This window comes from Anabrus simplex, chromosome 2 (genome assembly GCF_040414725.1).
Source record: "Anabrus simplex isolate iqAnaSimp1 chromosome 2, ASM4041472v1, whole genome shotgun sequence".
Taxonomy (NCBI): Eukaryota; Metazoa; Arthropoda; class Insecta; order Orthoptera; family Tettigoniidae; genus Anabrus; species Anabrus simplex.
In genome coordinates, this window is record NC_090266.1 from 368,382,948 (window position 1) to 368,401,021 (window position 18,074).

Genomic DNA, 18,074 nt, shown 5'->3' on the forward strand with positions numbered 1-18,074 from the left:
TACCTTAATTAAGGCCACGGCTGCTTCCTTCCCACTCCTAGACCTTTCCTGTCCCATCGTCGCCATAAGACCTACCTGTGTCGGTGCGACGTAAAGCAACTAGCAATATATATATATATATTGTAATACTATGTTTTACAGCCTCCGTGACTCAGGCGGCAGCGCGCCGGCCTCTCACCGGTGGGTTCCGTGGTTCAAATCCCGGTCACTCCATGTGAGATGTGTGCTGGACAAAGCGGAGGCGGGACAGGTTTTCCTCCGAGTACTCCGGTTTTCCCTGTCATCTTCCATTCGAGCAACTCTCTCCAATATAATTTCATTTCATTCGTCATTCATTAATCATTACCCCAGAGGAGTGAGACAAGCTTCGGCAGCCGGCACAATTCCTATCCTCATCACTAGATTGGAGCTTCATTCATTCCATTCCTGACCCGGTCGAATAACTGGAAACAGGCTGTGGATTTTCAATTATTATGTTTTATTTTTGTTTTATAGGAGAGCCTAACGGCAGAAGTATAACAGAAGGTGCCCTTGGAGTTAAAATCAAAGCATGCACTCCGAAAACACAATAATTCGTCTCCATTCATAGTTACTGATAAGAGGAAGTATGCTGATGGGGTAAGTCTTTAAAAATAATTTCTGGCCTCATAAACACGGAACAGTATCTAAACGCAAGACGTCAAAGCTCTCGGGAGAAAAGAGTTGTTACTTGTACCAAGAAATATTAATTAATTCCACTCTGTTATTGATCGTACGAATCAGAAAATATTTCAAAATTAAAACTTCGTTATTTTGAATGATGCAGAAAACAACTTAGCGATTTTCGGTAGTTCACAAAATCTACAATTTTTACTAAGAAATTATTATACATAGACGGGACTTCCGAGTATTGCAGGAAACATTTTCTTCACCCTGTTCAGCATAGCAGGTAAGGCCGGCTGGGCGAGGTACTGGCCCTCCTCTCCGGTTGAATCCCCCGACCCAAAGTCTCACGCTCAAGGATACTGCCCTTGAGGTGGTAGAGGTGGAATCTCTTGCTGAGTCCTAGGGGATAATCAACCCCAGACAGCAAACGGATTTAGAAAGAAAGAAAGAAAGAAATAATAAGGTAAAATTTTGCATAACTTATTCATTATTATTATTATTATTATTATTATTATTATTATTATTATTATTATTATTATTATTATTATTATTATTATTATTATTATATACAATCTATATCACCGAGCAAGCGGCTGCGGGTCTTGCGTCACGTAGTTATCCGTTTGCATTCGGGGTATAGTGGGTCCGAACCACACTGTCGAGAGCCTTGAGGATGGTTTTCCGTGGATTCCCGTTTTCACACCAGGCAAAACTGGGGATGTACCTTAATTAAGGCCACGGTCGTTTCCTTCCCACTCCGAGCTCTTTCCTCTCCCATCGTCGCCATAAGACCTATCTGTGTCTGTGCGACGTAAAGCGAATTGTAATAAAACGTATTACATTATAACAGTAAACTTGTGTCGTTATCCCGTGGTGGTCGGCACTTTTTTTTCAGGCACACCCGCAATAGAAATCCCCTCATTCAAGAGCACTTGCTCCCTAAATTACAATATCTAGCATTCCAGAGACATTCAGTACTGTTACAAAACTTTGAAAAAGAGCTAAGTGGCTCTCAGTTTTCCAGCCTACTCAAGGCAACATTACATGAAAATCTGACAATCTCTGGCCTCTCACGGCACTATTTACAAATTGAAACATTTTTATACAGTGGTATCTCGTACCCAACCTACTGGGCCTCGGCCCGAACACCACCTCAATGGAGACGAACACTGCACTCCAGATAATGAAATCTAAAATCCTACAGGGCTCTTGGCCGATGAAACAGGGGCTAATCCCAAACTACTGAGGTGGCTCGAATGGAAATAACTTTAATACATTACAGAAACGAAAGGTTGCGAAAATGTAGCCACCTCAAACTAAGATGAAGGGGAGCTCGAGAGGGTAACTCACTCTCTATCCCCGATTTACAGTTAAAGACTTTATGAAAATTTTACATTAGCCAAAAGAAGATTTACATTTTAGAAAAGTTTGTTACATAGTTAAAGATTCGGACCTTCCCCTCGGATTAATTTGAGGATACAGCAAGAAAGATAGAATTTATGTGGCCATTATCTTGTAGATGTTCAGCAGACCGAAGAAAGAGGCGCCCCGCCTCCTGCCTTACCACACACACTTATAAAGACGGCGATCAATTGACAAGGAAACATGAAAAGCCGCAGTTTATATACCCTCAGGGAAGGTTCGAGAGAATTCAGGACTAATCAGGACACACCCTCTTAATTTTTATTGGCAAATTCAATGTGAACAAGGAATACGTGATTGGTTGAAAATTAATTACACAAATTCGTGATTGGCTAGATTCAAAACTGGCGGGAAGGAAAAGAAGTATTGCCAACCCAAAAATAAATGAAAATAGATTCAGTTATCAAAATCTAGAAATACCAAACTTCTTTAAGTTGTAATTTCTTTGACCTTGCATCAGAGAGCATGATCAGTTTTTTTGGTAGTGTCTTCTGTGGAAAAATGTCCAAACTTCTTGATGTATAGCAAAACAAAACAAGGAGAAATTCAATCAGTTTAGGAAACTTCATCATAACACAATTACTTAATATTTCAGTGGTGTCATCCTCTGATTAAAGTTCCAAGTTCATGTAGTACCAGTTTCACCTTTTGATCGACAGAGGAGTTTATTAAGGCGCTTATTTTAAATGAGCGGAGTTGAGGTGTACCTCCCGGTACAATAATAATACTAATAATAATCATAATCATAATGTTATTTGCAAGTCCCGCTAACTTTTTTACGGTTTTCGGAGACGCCCTAAAGTAAGATTTAATGTACCAAAGATTACCTGCAATTCCTTAGAAAGTATATCTTCTTCAAATCTGAAAGGAGATGCCTCGTTGCTGTGCAATATTTCTATGATCATTTTTACCACATCGATGTTCTCGGAGTAGTAGTTGCACGCTCCCCATCTTCCTGAAACAAGAGCTGGGGGCAAAGGAACTTCATGAACGTCAGACTTGAAATATGGCACTCTAGAAAGTGCCTTATGGAAAATCATCTTGATCCATATCGAACTTCTCAGTCATTAATTAATTTGCATTTAGGGCTGTTGCCCAGGTGGCACATTCCCTGTCAGTTGTTAAGCTATCATTTACTTTAAAGTTTTCAAAGAACTTGGATACTTATCGAACATTTCCCTTGATAAATTCTTCCAAGCCCTTACTCCTCGTCCTGTAAACTGACATTTGCCACAATATATCTCCTTGAATTCCAACTTTATCGTCATATCTTTCCTGCTTTTCAAAGCTCCGCTCAGGCTTATTCGTCTACTAATGTCAATGCACGCCATTAACAGCTTGGAACATACCATGTACCTGAGTAGCTCGTCTCCTTACTCCAAAGCCTTTTCAGCCCAAAATTTACCAAATTTTCGTAACACTACTCTTTCCCCGGAAATCGCGAAAAACAAATCGTGCTGCTTTCCTTTAGATATTTTCCAGTTCTCGTATCAAGTAGTTTCTTGAGTGGGTCCCATACTCTAATTTGGGTCTCGCCAGAGACTAATACACCATATATTTTACATCTATACTACAACCCCTAAATACCATCATAATCATGTGAAGAGACTCGTAATCTTCATTTAAAATCCAGAATATGAGATACCCCAATGAAGATCATTCCTTTAGCACCTAGGTACGTACAGTGACCCTCATAAGTCACTATCAACCTATCAACACTGAGAGTACTTTTCCTCTTGTTGGAACTTACATCGTGACTTTTCATCTACCATTGTCTGCTGTCCATCTCACAACATTGCCTAGGTGATTTGTAGCCGCTCACAATCGTGTAACTTATTTACCCTATACAATATAACATCATCCGCCATGAGCTTTTCTGTGATTCCAGTTCTTTATTCATATAACTTATATACATAACAAAATATGATGGTCCTATTACACTGCCCTGTGTGACCCTGTTCTTAATCATTGCAGGGTCAAATAACCCTTCACCTACTATAATTCTCTAAATTTCAGTAATTCGTCGGTGTTAGTTGCCTTTTCTATCTGGAAACTATCCTTATACCCAACTTCCTATACATACTGCTGACTGAATACTTCTGCATTATGTAAGTCCTCACTTACACACCCTCATTATTTATGAATGATCACTGGAATGTTCTTCCTGGAACCTGTTTCTGCCTTAAAGTATCTATTCATAGCCTTCCATTGCTCCCTAATATTCGTATGACTGCCAATTATGTTTGCCATCATCCTTAGCTGACGTTTTTGCGAAATTAAATTTACTAGTAAGTTCTTACAATCTCTCCTTACTCCCGCAACCATTCCTAACCCTATTTCTTTCTAATCTTCACCTCATTCTTAATATATTTATTTCCCTGTAGTAATATAATGCGACTTACCATCCCTTATCCTTTTATAGGTACATTTCTGAGTTCACATTTCTCAACAATTGCTTTAAACCCATCCCCTATGCTGTTGGATATGCTGAAAGAAAGGTTGTGGTTGGCATTTTTGTGCTTCAATATGTTACAGTTTTGAATATTTTATGCTTAACTACCTATTTTTTGAATTTGGAAAATTTTCTGAACGTAGCCTTCACAGACGAAAATAAGTGGTCTATCTCATCGTCTTCCCTTTTCCTTTTTATTCCAGATCATGCTTTATCAGCACACTAGTTGTAATGTGCTGCATTACTTTTTTGAATGGATATTTCTGGAGTTTCCTATTGTGAAGTAGATTGCCTGCTACTAACTACATAGGTTGCTTTCGATGAGTGATCCAGCTCCTCATTCACTTGCGATAACTAGTTGATATCCTCATCCTCTTCACCTGGAAGACATTCATTATTCATCATCACTTATAAAGAATGTTACTCTGTGATTTTTCCTTAAATATGGACGTACAAACTCCGTCAGTTCAACGTATTTTAATTTGGATGGTGAGTTAGCTTCCTGTCCAGTTGTGACTTTTGTGCTACGTACATGTTTCCGGTATTGGGTCGTGAGGGATTCCCAGCGTCCTTTTACATTTCTGCGGTTCGGCAAACAAACGACAATCATGTTTCGGAATGTTGTTGATATTGATAGAAATTCATATTCTATGATGTAAGTAACCATAAATGGTCGTCATATTTGACGGCAGAGATTTGGCTTGTCTGTCTTTTGCTCAAATTGGGGCCATTTCAATGTAGAAATATTTCTAGGTGAAATATGCACAAATCTGGACTTTCAAAGAAATTTTGTCTATCTGTACGTTTGTGACGCCTCAATTGGGCACCCGAAATTCGCTGTATAATTTCGACGCGGACCTACTAGTGTAGGCTCCTGTCGAAGCTTGTTGACAGATAAGGTTCATTTTTTAGTATCATGCAATAGATGTATGTTAAAAAAAGGTAAATTTGTATAGGTGCGCAATTATGATTTCGGGTTGAATTACAATTTCTGGTCTATTTTTGTTTCAGATTTCTTGCAACTGGAGATTCGTTCCGAGCCACTGTGTTTAGTTATTGTCTTGGGCACTGAACAGTGCATGCAATTACTCTTCAGGTGTGCCAAGCGCTAATAAATAATTTGTCTGTCTACATACTGTACTTACTCCCCGCAGAAGTGACTGCGAGCAGATCGCGAACACACCTCGGAATATTTGGGCTGCCTTGATGGAAAGCATGTCGAAATAATGGTCCCTTGTAATACTAGTTCCAATTATTTTAACTACAAGAAGACATTTTCTGTGGTTCTACTTGCTTTAGGTGACGCTAATTACAATTTCACAGCAGTGGACATAGGGTCTTACGGGAAAAACAGTGACGGTGGCACTTCTTCGTCTTCTCCATTAGGAAGTGCACTTCATAACGGAACCTTTAACATCCCAGGAGACTCTGTATTGCCCGCATCAGATATTTCTGCACCTCACGTGATTTTAGGAGATTCTGCATTTCTGCTAAAATCCTACTTAATGACACCCTACCCAGAAAATCAAGCAAAGAAAATACTGATAGACGGATTTTCAACTGCCGATAATTTCGTAGAGGGAAGAGTGGTGGAAAAAGCGTTTGGGATTCTTAGTGGTTTCGTATCTACCAAAGAAAAATTAATTGTAAGCCCGATTAAGTTGAAAATATAATTCTAACCACTTACATCCTCCACAATTATTTGCGTTATGATCGACTACATCTCACGGAAAGTGTACCATCAAATGAAGAAACTCCAAGTGCTTTGACTAATTTACCATGTCCCTGTGCAATTGCCCAGCAGGCCGCGGTATTGCATGAATTAACTAGTTTATTTTTTAAATTGATTTCTTAGTTTAATTACAAACAATTTAATTTCATTGCAAATTAAAAATGTCGTCAAATATCAAAGTGAAGAAATTAAATCAGTTGATAACGCGTGTTTACAAATTTTGTCCTTGGATTATTAAGTAAAGCAATGACCTATATATTATTACGTTGACAGAAAGCTTTTAAAGGTTAAAATCCACGAACCTACTACGCTGGCGTAGCAGGGGGAGAGGTGATACTCCCACGTGGCGCGTCCCAGGTGGCGGATAGGGGAGTTCTAACCGGCTTGCCGGCGGACTTGAGGGAAATAAAATACCTCTCGCGGACCAAACACACAACCCCCTGTGGGTGGGGGACGCAGACGAAGAATACACCCATGGTATCCCCTGCCTGTCGTAAGAGGCGACTAAAAGGGGCGACCAAGGGATGATTGGATTAGAACCATGAAACTACTTGTGATTAGTGCCACCACGCGGGGAACACCATGGGTCGCTATTACTTGCGCAGTATTACCACTATGTTAGGCACCAAATAGGTTTGTGATTAGTAGCAATCAGGAGCACCGTGAGGTCAGGCTTTTACGGTACCTGTGATTAGTAGCACTATATGAGCGACACCAGGGCTGTGGCTTGCCTATGATTAGTACCCACTGTATAAGGAATACCACGGGATAGTACGAGTCCCTGTGGTTAGTACATTTATGTGATGAAAACCATAGGTTTGCGTTGCCTGTAAATGGCGCCGCTATGCGTGAAACACCATAGGTCTGTATTACATGTGCGAATTTCATTACCTGTGAGTAGTACCATAATGTGTGGAATACCGCGAGTCTACGATACTTTTGATTAGTACCGCACCGTGTCAAATACCATGGCTCTACTTTCCAAGAGATAAGTACCATTATGAGAGGCCGATGACCTATATTTTGGACCCATTTAGCTTGCAAGCATCATCGATTCAGTATTGAGCTGTAGAAGCAGTCCCTTGTCAGTATTACTATCGTTTTCCGTCAGTTTCTGAGACTGAGGCATTGCGGGTCGGCTCCACTGATTGTTTTAACTTCATATCCATCCGTTCATTTTTCGTCCTCACGCTTTGAATTCTGGTCAGTGGAGGATTTTGGATTTTTATTTTGTCATTGCATTTCGTCTCATTTCGTACCATCAGGGGCCGATGACCTAGATGTTAGGCCCCTTAAAACAACAAGCATCAATCATCATCATCAAAGTTTAAAATAATTGAAGTGTGTTTACGCAACATTTGTTTAGATTTCCGAGCTACTGCAGTTTTGAACCCGCTTCTTTCATTCACCTTTCAATTGCTTGGCTCCGTATTTTCTCTCTTTTTCTCTTCTATTTTTTTATATTTTGTTACAGGACTGTACATGTCTTACGTTATACATTCGTAAGTGTTGTTGTATCTATATAATTTATATATTCTCCAGCAATTTCAAAATAAAGCGCATAAAAGTAAAAACATTGCATTTCCTCTTCTGTTTTCTTGCCTTGTCCTGCTTCCTTGAAGATTTCAGACCGCAGATTCAGCTTGTGGTTCATGTCCCACACGCACTCGTCTATGCACAACTAAGGAGCAGCAGTCCACGCGCTCCCATTAGACGGTCGTTGACGATCCCAGCCAAGCCGCTCTGATCTCAGATCGGATGAAGACCGATAAGATGGTTAGTAAATCTTTCCTTGCAAGGGCTCGGAACGTGAAGTGAGAACGATTCCATTGAATTTAATACAAGTGATTTTTGATCATTCTGGATCGGAACAGCCGGCCCATCTAGGGTGAACCGGGCATAAAACATAGGAAATCATTTTGACCGACCTACCTGTTGGTTAGCCTCTCCTCCTTCCTGGTTGTCTGCGTGTCGGTGGTCGTTGTGCCTGGCTACGACCTATCATTCTCGCCAGCACCTGGTATCCGCACCACCTGAAACATTTTGAAGAGATATGCCTTGATCTCGTCAATGCTTCCCACCCCGGGCCTAATACGTAAACATCAAGCACTCGATGTTTGCAAATGGGGACGTCCTTTTTATGCCGTTGTTGGGATTACGTAGGTTCTGGATGACGATGTCCTTCCCTGTCTCCCTGCTGAGTAGTAGACCAGGAGTGTGGGAAGACATGGGTCGGTGTAGCGCCACTGGAAGTTGAAACCCTAGGGGGCTCACATCCTTATCTGAAGTAGCAGAGGTCGTCATCCTCTTGTAGAGTCACCATGGCTCCTCCTGAAATAAATACTCTGGAAGAGAATTAGTACTGAGAAGTGCTATGCTGACGGTGTGTGCTTAGAAGTACACTAATTCTTTTGAAACTTGCCCTGGCTGTACTTGAAAGTACGGGAAGCCCTGACGAGAGGAGTGTCTAACCATAAAGCACGTACGTACCCCCGCTCTCACGGTCGGCTTGCTCCTCCTGTAAAGAGATGATAGCGTGCAGAAGCTTATACGTTGCGGTCGGCGTGTGCAGAGACAGGGTGGCAGTGACTGCTCCGCGACTAGGTAACTTTGCATACCGACCGACCAACCTAGCAGAGAACCGGTGACCACAGCTCTACCTCTGCATTCGGAAGACAGAGAGAGGCTGATCAATTGTTTTTTCCGTGGATTTCTATTTTCCTGCACTAAGGTGAATGAGGGGACAGTTGCTAGTATAGGCCACGGCCGCCAACCCCCTCACTTTCTGCGAACATCTCCTCCACCGTATCAAATCTCCCTGGCCTGAAAGACGGCGTTACCGTTTAGGAGGCCCGCCGTCCCCTTCAGGGACGGAATGAAAACGTGTTTAGTAATAGAAGTGGTGTCGATACAGGCGTGCTATCCGGTCAGCGTCTTGGGAAAGTGCTGTACCAACTGATGGGACCGTGCCACACTCAGGCGAAACACTGGTCATTTTTGACGATTGAGTTTCCTGAATTTTATTTAGCACTAAGTCCTTCCGCCATCCATGAGTATGCAACATGCGATGCACGAGAGGAAAGAGTCGAAGTAAAACATGAAACACGCGCTCTTCCTACAGAACAAACAAAAATATTCAAAACGGGTAAACGAAAATTATAATTGCATTCCTCTTTGGATGCCAAGTACGAATAATTAACCGTTGTGGTAAATGCCGCTTCACTATACTCACCTCACTCCAAGGCTAGTGAACCTGTCATCGATCACACAGTGTCTTAGACTTGTCTGATCAGGAAGATAATAGCTCAGATCAAAGTTCACGGTCCAATGCACATATGAGGAAATAAATCTCACAGGCATATTAACCAATTGCTAGACTCCAATAATATTAGATTGCCTAGGCGACGTATTGGGGAAAAGGAGGTCAATTGACATAACGAAGATGTCGTATGAGTTGAGATAATTAGTGACATAATAAGGCTTCGACTTCAGGCATGGAGTACATATTCATCCTGAGAATACAACACGCAACACAGACCGAATTTATAGCCTTCTTGCTCTTTACGCTCATCAGTTGTCTGTACAGTCGGTCCCCTTGTCTGTGTCAAGTGGCATTCTGTTATGACGGCTGCATTCCCTCTGCTGAGGAATTCCTGTTGTAAAGCCTAAAGCCTCACTGTTCTCTTTATTATACAAAATATTCAAGATACTTGTAATACCTGTTGGTCCGTTTAAGAGTGTCTTATATAGAAAATGGGAGTCCGTTCCTCCCCCCACCCCTACCGCCGGTTGTGAACCAGCTAAGCTTCTAAGCTTGTCTGTTATTCATTGCTCAAAATGTATTTCTCGTTATTGTTGCTGGAAAAAATTGTCTACCAAAGTTGAGAAAAATAAACGTTCTTCAGTAAAGATACCTATTCAAAATTCAATGTTTTGTGTATGGTTTGTCCAGCTATTTAACCCTCACGTTTCTTTCCTCCTCTGATCCACTAAATAACGTAACAGAAGCAATTACGTGCACTTAGTGTTTTGTTTATAATACAAAATACTAAAGATATTCCAGTGAACAGAACGTTACAAGATTAATTAAAATGTAATGTACTAATACATGTCCCTTAAATACTACTAAACCGTTGCTGGTGTTACGTCCCAATAACTATATTTTGATAATTTTAAGAGACGCCGAAGTGCCGGAATTTTGTCGTGCTTGTTAATCTACCGATACGAATCAGTGGCATTTGGACACCTTCACATCACCGGGCTGAGCCAGAATCGAACCTGCCACCTTGGGCTCAGAAGGCCTGTGCTCTACAAACTAAGCTACTTAGCCCAGCATATATACTACATATTTTTTTACAATTTGCTTTACGCCACACCGACACAGGCAGGTCTTATGGCGACGATGGGAGTAGGAGTAGGAATGTGGCGGCCGTGTACAGTCCCAGCATTTGACTGGTGTGAAAATGGGAAACTGCGGAAAATCGTTATGAAGGTTGCCTAAATTGGGGTTCGAACCCACTGTCTTCCAAATGCAAGCTCACAGCTGTGCGCCCCTAAACTCACGGCCAACTCTCCCTGTTATATAGTATTTGCACGTATCTTAAATAGTTAACATATTCAAGTTCTCCAGCCTGTCGAACACTTGGTCACATTATAAGAGCCAACACTGGAAAGTATGGCTTCCTTTTTAAAAACTTATTCAGCCAGTCAGGCAAATTACGAAGCCATAAACACAAATCACTAAAAATCAAAATCATGAACATTGGCAAATCAATTGCACTCAGTAAGAAATGTTCAGATCTGAAGCTCATTGCCAAATACATACACAAATAAACTAAACCCACAGCAACATCGGCTCAGAGTTGTTATGGATAGAAAACGAAATTACATTCGCATAAAAATATTATTGTAAGACACACTGGAGAACTTGGTTAGGCTACACTAACTGAGTAATCACTGGAAAGCATGGCTTCTTATGCTTATAATTTTGAGGCATTTCCTAGAATTTAAATAGTTTATGGAGTCAAGGATAACTCCCCATCAGAGAGCAGTTATAATTGGTGGGGGGGGGGGGCAGCCGCCACCGCCACCACACGTCCCTGGGAGAGGCCTCCGGCACACGGAATATGCTGACTAAGGGCTGGTATTATAATGAAGGTTTAAACTGAATATTGAGTTAAACTGTAACATGAGTTTAAACCGATGTTGAGTCTTATAATGGCCGGCCTAAGTTAAACTGGGGTGAAGAAAGAAATATACGATCTTGGTAGCAGTGACTTGCGAGAAAAGATGACTGTCGATAAAGTTTTGCAGTGACATGCAAGAAAAGATGACTATCGATAATGGTTTGTTTACTTCTTGTAGGTAATATGGCGGATAAAAACAATAAACGTTGTCCTAATTTTACTTGTAAGGAAATAGAAATGCTTGTGCAATTCGTACAGAAATATTTGTATAGTCCATGAAACAGTGGCTTTATGAATTCCTCCGAAATCTCCCATTGTAATAATCATACTACCGGAGGCCTAAAACCACAATGCTATTAATACCTGACTGTAAGGTTATACAGCATGATGTCTGAAATAGAAGGAAGTTACTTTATTTTCTAAAATTTACACTTTTGATATTCAAACAGTTCAAAAAGTCATTTTTACATTCTTACCCTTTCGTTTCATGTTTTATTCTAGCACCAATTTGCTGAAATAGGGTTATGACAGTCTGTTTTGTAAGCCTAAACCTATTTAAAAACTCTGTTTCATTCCATATATGAGGGTGACATGCCCTTGCTCGAAAAATTCGTGGTGCCCGTGGTCGTTCAATGATTTGAACCACTTCTTCATCATAGCTTAGTATTTCTTCAAACACCTCAAAAATATCTTCAAGATCCATTCGTTCTGCCATGTTGTAAGGTTATGTATTCTTAAACTTCAGTTTTGCTCGAAAAATTCGTGGTGCCCGTGGTCGTTCAATGATTTGAACCACTTCTTCATCATCGCTTAGTATTTCTTCAAACACCGCAAAAATATCTTCGAGATCCATTCGTTCTGCCATGTTGCAAGGTTATGTATTCTTAAACTTTAGTTTAAACGGTAGATGAGCGGCAGTAAAATTAATCTCTAGTTAAACTTAAGATTAAGTTTTATAATACGCGACTAACAGATAAACCGAAGTTTAAACTTAACCACCAGTTTAAACCTCTATTATAATACTGGCCCTAAGAGTGCGTGCTTAACCTCACATGACCTCAATTAGCGGCAGGCTGCTGGTTAAGAGCGCGACCTTAACCTCACATGACGTAACGCTGGCTACGTGTCTAGGCTTAACCTCACAGATCCCGGGTTCGACCCCAGGCCTAAGGGCGGTATTCATAGAGACCTAAATTTGATGTTCAGGCTAACCGGATAACAGTGCAGACTTAACTTTACATGATGTTAATGGCTGAGTGTGAGATTAAGCATGCACTCTTAGCATAGTCCGTGTGGCGGAGGCCTCTCCACCCGGGTGTTAGTCTAATGGGGCTTATGGTTCCAATCTGTAGCTAGCTTCAGATAGTTTTAGTCTCCCATTTTAGATGGCGCTGGAGGTCATTCATAACGCGTAAATAGTTATATACAGATTCTGTAGGTGGCACGCAAGTAAGCATGAAATGGGCGATGTTAATAATTAAAGGCAGTTTGTCTCGAAGTGAAGTATTTCAAGTACTTCAAGTCCAACCTCAATCAGTGGGCCCTTCTAACAAATTGATTAGTCATATAACGTCAAGCATTGTGGAGATAATATTGCTGGATTGCATCTAATTCGACTTTACCAAATCGATTAACCTTGTTCGAACTTATATCGATTTTAAGCGATAGTTCCCATGATGCTACAGTATTTGTGTTGTTTGAATTCCAAGTGCTCATGTGCTTGTGCTGTAAATCTTTGTTCCTTGTGCTTGTTTATTTGAAATATATCTTCGCCAGTCCTCCTGAAATCCTGTATTTCCTGTTTGAGTACACATCAGGGGCTGAAAGCTTAATGGTTCTATTAATGTAGTTCTATATATTTCCTGTCTCAGTGCATTTAATTCTGTTATTTTTATTTTCATGTAGTACTTGGATATTGTTGTGATGCCCCATTCTCTTGCATATGGTGTGCTCTGCTGTCTTGCTTTCGAAGGGATTTCTTATTTGTTATAATATCAGCTTTGTGTTAATGTGTCAATCATTCATTTGAAGTTAAGGCTGCTTTGAGGTGTGTGGTTTATGTTCTCAGTATGCCATACGAACTAGGGGTATCAGATCATTATTTACAACATAGTAAGTATTTGGAAATAAAAATATATTAATTACAATGCATTGGGCAAGGAAGTAGTAGAACTGCATTATTAACGACGGGCGTGCCGGCGGGGGGGGGGGGGGGGACACCAGGCGCAGGGGAATGGTGGGGGGAGGGGCAGGGGAATAAGCATACCCGGATGTGCGTCACTGCGCCGGATGTCGGTTCTCTGCGCTATCTGTTGATAATAGCAGTAAGATAGTGCACAGAATGCGCACTGTGGCGCTTTCTCTGATGGGAGACTGAAACTACTAGCGCCGAGTGGCTTGGTACCGAAATTTATCATTGAGTTTCATCTCTATTCTAGGGTATTCTATCCTCTTTGGGCCTCTCTCACGGGCGTGTGGTGGTGGTGGTGGCGGCCGAACCCCCTCCCCCAGTTATAACTACTTCAAAGCGATATGGCTCAACATATTTTATTTCCTACAGCGGTATGTACCCGTGGATTCAGCAGACGGGTGGTTTCGAATATCGTGTGAAGCATTCTTGAGGATTTATATCGTTCCGCATTTTAACTGTAGGAGGATATACTTGAATGATACATGCTTCAAGATCAGTGGCACATCATCCCCAATCCTCGTCCCAGTAAATAATAATTTTGTATGGATATTTCTAGCCGAGTGCAGCCCTTGTAAGGCAGACACTCCGACGAGGGTGGGCGGCATCTGCTATGTGTAGGTAACTGCGTGTTATTGTGGTGGAGGATAGTGTTATGTGTGGGGTGTGAGTTGGGGACAGCACAAACACCCAGCCCTTGGGCCGTTGGAATTAACCAATGAAGGTTAAAATCCCCGACCCGGCCGGGAATCGAACCCGGGACCCTCTGAACCGAAGGCCAGTACGCTGACCATTCAGCCAACGAGTCGGACCTCGTCCCAGTAAAACAAGAGTACATACAAGGACGGACACCTGAGCACAAGTTAATTAGTCGGCATTAATACACAGTAATAATAATAATAATAATAATAATAATAATAATAATAATAATAATAATAATAATAATAATAATAATCGAGAGAGTTGACCGTGCGGTTAGGGTCGGGCAGCTGTGAGCTTGCATTCGGGAAACAGTGAGTTCGAACCCCAATGTCAGCAGCCTTGATAACTGTCTTCCTCAGTTTCCCATTTTCACACCAGTCAAATGCTGGGAAATTACCTTAATTAAGGTTACGGTCGCTTCCTTCATATTCCTAGCCCTTTTCTGTACCATCGTCGCAATAAAACCAATCTGTGTCGGTGCTGCGTAAAGCAGATAATTAATTAATTAATTAATTAATAATAATAATAATAATAATAATAATAATAATAATAATAATAATAATTAGGTGTGAGCTATCGTGTGCAGACAATACTTTGAACTGCCGTAATTTAGACTGCCTTTTTTCAATTTCATTGCTCCATTTTGCTCTACCATATGACGGAGAAATAGGAATTCTGTCGGGTATCCTATTGTGAAGTTCTAAATGTTGTCAGGCACACGCCAAATGGTATCACCAGAGATACTTTAGTTGTCGGCTTCTAACGACTTGCAGTGTGAAATAGGTTCTTTCCGCTTTCTAAAATCCGACTACCTCTACCCGTGATACTGGGGGCTCTAACCAATAAGGGAGCTACAGGTCTAATGAAGGAGACGTACGAACCACGAGAAAAACAACAATAGTCATTAAATCAACTCCAAGATAAATGAGGAAAATAAAAAAATGAAGAAGATTTACCGGAGTACCAGTAAGCACAACATCAATAATAATGAATGAATTACAAACCTGAATTTTTGTATTGGAGAACTGTGTCTCAAATCCATAATTTAATCGAAATATAACTGAGCATAAATGGCTGAAACTTGAATCCGAGGCCTCCCACACCTACACTAGGAATTTTTGTAGTTGAACGACGTAGCACTAATCTAACAAGATGCCGGTGGCTGCTAGAGGATATGCCTAATCAAACTGACTATTAGGTAAACTCGTGTCCTCGTCCCAAGATGGTGCAGCCCTTTCCAGGCACACTCCAAATAGAGATGAGCTGCATGCACCATTCCAACAACATACCAGCCCTCCTGCCATTCCTAAATCTCTGGCAGTACCAGGAATCGAACCCGAGCCTCCGAGGATGGCAGCTAGTAGTGTTAACTATTGCGCTAAGGAGGCGAGCTGAGAATAATGTAGCGCTCAACGCCGATATAGGAGTTTGTGAATGTGTATTCCCACAAGTGATCTAATGATTAACTTCAGGTGAGCTCGGAGGCCAATAATTTTGCTGGAGGTTGGAACCATATCTCTCAAACCATTCTTGTACCCGTCGTTCCCTATGGACATCGTAATGTTCTGAAAAAGGACCATCGTCATTCGGGAATAAATACAACATGGCTGGGTACACCCAGTTAACATATCTGATAGATACATAGCATCATATTGTTCATGCTGTCCGGCTCCGTGGCTAAATGGTTAGCGTGCTGGCCTTTGGTCACAGGAGTCCCGGGTTCGATTCCGGGCGTGGTCGGGAATTTTAACCATAATCGGTTAATTCCGCTGCCACGGGGGCTGGATATATGTGTCGCCTTCATCATCATTCCATGCTTACCACGACGCGCAAGTCACCTACGGGAGTCAAATCAAAGGACCTGCATGTGGCGAGCCGAACTTGTCCTCAGACACTCCCGGTACTAAAAGCCATATGCCATTTCATTTGTACGGTTCATGCCGAAGTAAGAATACATAAACTTCAACAGAGTGAAATGGAGAGATGAATAATTAGACGAGGGTAATATCTTCCACTGCCAAGTCCAATATTCATGTTCGTTACACCAGACAAGTCGCCAAAGCAGGTGGAACCTTGTCAGAATAAATTACATGTTTGAAGTCAGTTGCTCTAATATAACGTGAAAGCGTGCCGCACCCGACCTCGTATCCGATATTCTTCTGGGGATCGTCACCGTAAAACCTCTCTCAATCGGTGCGACGTAAAACATAACAAAGAAGAAATATTCAGGGATGCTCGTAATTGAGTTATTCGGACTCTGGCATCCCTTTAAAATTATTTTTTCGCTGTCTTCAACCCTCTACATTCATGTTCAAACTTAATTACTTTCTTACTTCGACGCAAGTCTTCACTCGACCAGTACGCAATTCCTTCCCCTTATTCACAGTTTGCTCTGTCCATTCCTTTCCCCATAGCTTATTGAAAACCGGGCGAGTTGGCCGTGCGGTTAGAACCGCGCAGCTGTGAGCTTGCATCCGGGAGATAGTGGGTTCGAACCCCACTGCCAGGAGCCCTAAAGATGGTTTCCGTGGTTTTCCATTTTCACACCAGGCAAATGCTGGGGCTGTACCATAATTAAGGCCATGGCCGCTTCCTTCCCACTCCTAGAAACTTCCTATCCCATCGCCGCCATAAGACCTATCTGTGTCGGTGCGATGTAAAGCCAATTGTGATAAAAGGCGTATTGACACGATCCTAGAACTCTTACCTGTAGCACCTGTAGTGGATAAGTGTATGTTCACTGCAATTCTGTGGACAGGCTCCTTCCATCTATGTCTTTTTACAAGTTGCTTTACTTCGCACCGACACAGATATGGCTTATGGCGACTATAGAAGACGAAAAGGCTAGGACTGGGAAGGAAGTGGCCATGGCCTTAATTAAGGTACAGCCCGAGCATTTACATGGTGTGAGAATTGGAAACCATGGAAAACCATCTTCAGGGCTGTCGACAGTGGAGTTCAAACCTACTATCTCTCGAATGCAAGCTCACAGCTGCGCGCTCTATCCGACTGTTGCTCTAACTATGGGGGCTCATGTTCTGTTACGCTTATTTTATCTGGCCATCCTCCTCTGTGAACCATGTGACCTTGCCGCGGTGGGGAGGCTTGCGTGTCCCAATGAAGCAGATAGCCGAGCCGCAGGTGCAACCATATCGGATGGGTATCTGTTGAGAGACCAGACTAACGAATGGTTCATCGAAAGGGGGGTAGCAGCATTCGGTAGTTGCAAGGGCGGCAGTCTAGATGACTGACTGATACGGCCTTGTAATAATACTCAACATGGCTTAGCTGTGTTGATACTGCTACACGGCTGAAAGCAACGGGAAACTACAGCCGTAACTACCTCCCGAGGACATGCAGCTCTCTCTGTATGAAGGATGTACTGAAGATGGCTTCCTCCCGGGTAAAATATTGCGGAGGTAAACTAGTCCCCCATTCGGATCTCCGGGTGGGGACTACACGAGAGGGGGCGATCATCAGGAAGATGGATACTGACATTCTGCGAGTCGGAGCGTGGAATGTTAGAAGTTTGAATCGTGTGGTAGGTTAGAGAATCTGAAAAGGGAGATGGATAGACTAAAGTTAGATGTAGTTGGTATAAATGAAGTACGTTGGCAGGAAGAACAGGATTTTTGGTCAGGTGACTACCGAATTATCAACACAAAATCAAACAAGGGAAATGCAGAAGTTATTTTAATAATGAATAAGAAAATACGGCAGCAGGTAAGCTACTACGACCAGCATAGT